General features: G+C 43.4%; 1 pseudogene; it reads right to left on the bottom strand.

The window, feature by feature from the left end:
* Window positions 1-1,495: 1,495 nt before the first annotated feature.
* Window positions 1,496-2,372, bottom strand: LOC114033805 (annotated as a pseudogene).
* Between the last annotated feature and the right edge of the window lie 103 nt (window positions 2,373-2,475).

The following is a 2,475-nucleotide window of genomic DNA, read 5'->3' as shown; positions in this document are numbered from 1 at the left end:
AACGCATAAAAAAGAAAAAGAAAAGAAAAAAATCTGGAAACTATAGACAGTAATTTGAAAGCAAAACACTGCTACTGGCTCCTGAAATGAAAGCTCTTGCCTCATCGGGGTGTGTTTGGGAATGGGTATGGGGGGGTGGGGGAGGGGTGTTATTTTTAAAGATCTGGCTTTATTAATACGTTAAGCAAGAGCTCCCTTGGCAGTATGTGTTCTTACAGCTCTGTCTCAGATCCTATAAAACATTCATGCTCTGAAAGCTGTTACAGAGATCTGCACCACCAGCAAGCAGCATTGTGAAGCCTTTACCTTCAAAGGGGCACCATGATGGAAATGGTTTTTAAATTAAAAACGGGGCTTTGGCACACCTCTCCAATTCTCATTTCATAGAGCAGCCACGAGAGAAAGCAGGGAGGGTCCATCTCTGCCACCCAAAGAGAAATCCTCCCGTTAGATTTTCTTAGGAACAGACTGGGAATAATTTTATGACAATACTCATGACTACATAGGAAAATAAATACTGCCGATCTTTTCAGCAATACTGAGCACACAGCCTTGAGTCCCTAACTCTTCTGAAGCTCCTCGAGGTTCTCTCTCAAAGGCACTAGGACAACCATCTGTCTTCCTGAGAAACCGTCCTTTCCAGAAAGCAATAGACAACCCAACCTCTCTCGACCCCCCAGAACAACCACGAATTCCACCACCAATAGTAGTAGAACTACCAAGAGTTTGCCGCCAAGCCAAAGGACAATAAACGAAGATCTATTCCAAAGCACCCTGCGTGGAAATGTGCTCCGAACAGGACGTTCTCGGCTTCTCTAAGCCTACAAACCTCCAGGCACCGACATAAGCTAATCATGAAGATAATAAATACGTCTCACTACAGTGAAAAAGCTTACACCGGCCTTGACGTAACTTGTCGAACCTGGGTGCTTAGTTCTAGAATCTACACAACGGAGTGGATTTTATTTCAGTTGTATAGTCTCCATTTAACTTTGCTGGGATCTTTAATAAAGTCCACCCCTCCAAACCCCACCCCCACCTTTCCTTTTCTATTCTAATGACAATTAGATCCGAAAGTAATTTTGAGTTTGTCTCTACCTTTTGAAATGTGTCAAGCAACAAGACACGTGTTTTTGCTAAATCTTTTATTTTTGTTTAAATTCTCACTTCAATTTTAATTCTTGAAGAACAGCTTCGACAACATATATCGCACTCATTATAAGAAGCAAAGGGTTATATCAAAAATTATTAGTATAGAATCACAGGAAACCTGGTTTGGAACCAGAAAAAAATACAAAACAGATATAGATACATAGACACAGGACAATTTTTTTATAATTATTTGGAAAATGTTATTTTCCCCCTAATTGTTGTTTGTTTTTCTTTATGCGCATACGATGTTTTAAATTTTTACAAAAAATGAAAATAAAGACTAATATTTTACAAAATGAATAACAATGTTCGTGGTAAGTGTTTTTGTGTGTTTCTACATAGGCTTCAGTTCGCTTCGATGGTTTTGTTTTTTTTTTTCCTGTACAGAATATATCCACACATCAGTCCACAATAAATCCTGGAAGGTCCATTATTCTCCTTCTGTTTTATTAAAATCCCCATGGTCCTTTCTTCATTTCCCCCCCCATAGACACAAGGTCCTTTTCATTTCCTTTTCAATGTGTTCACAGATCTGATCCTAAGTGAGTCTTTTCCTTTTTTTTTTTTTTTGTATATATTTCTGCTGGGTTGGTTCTGCTCCGATCCCTCACCTCTCTCCCCTCCCTCGCTCCCCACCTTTCCCCATTTGCACCCCGGCGTTAACAAGTCCGGCCGTTTCTGTCTGTGTTTGGTGTCCTTGGCCAAAGCCTCGTCCTCTGTGTCTCCACTGGGGGCCCTGGGCCCAGGGACCAGGGACCAGGGGCGGTGCTGTCTCAGGTCTAGGAGCACTGGATGGACATGTAAGGCCAGTTGAAGCTGCTCCCAGACAGTAACATATCTCTGATGAGAGTTTCAATGGGGGTTTTACCTACCAAGCGCACGAAGAAAAGCTGCTCGATGACGGAGGATGACACAGTACGCAGAGAAGGCAGCCGCAGCAGCAGTTTGCCGAAGCGGCTCGGTTGGTTGGGGTATTGGCTTCTCACGTACTCCTCCAGGGCGCATTGAGACTTCTCCTGCAGGCTCTCGATATGGGCGGCGTCTGACAGGCCACAGGCGTCTGCCGGAGCAGCCACACACCGGGAAGAGACATGTGGGGGAGGGGGGTGCAAACAGTTAGGACAGTGAGCAGCAGAGTCACAAACAGGAACCAAATAATAATAATAATAATAATCCTTCCCCCTTATGCTTACCCCAACTCCCTTCTTCCTTTTTTCTACCTCCAACAAAACGAAAATAAATCAAACCCCCACCAAGCCTAGAGAATCTAGATAGCTACACACACACACACACACACACACACACACACACACACACACACAC

The sequence above is a fragment of the Vombatus ursinus genome, unplaced genomic scaffold (assembly GCF_900497805.2).
Source record: "Vombatus ursinus unplaced genomic scaffold, bare-nosed wombat genome assembly UNPS02007427.1, whole genome shotgun sequence".
NCBI classification, from domain to species: Eukaryota; Metazoa; Chordata; class Mammalia; order Diprotodontia; family Vombatidae; genus Vombatus; species Vombatus ursinus.
This window is presented reverse-complemented; position numbering and strand designations above follow the sequence as displayed.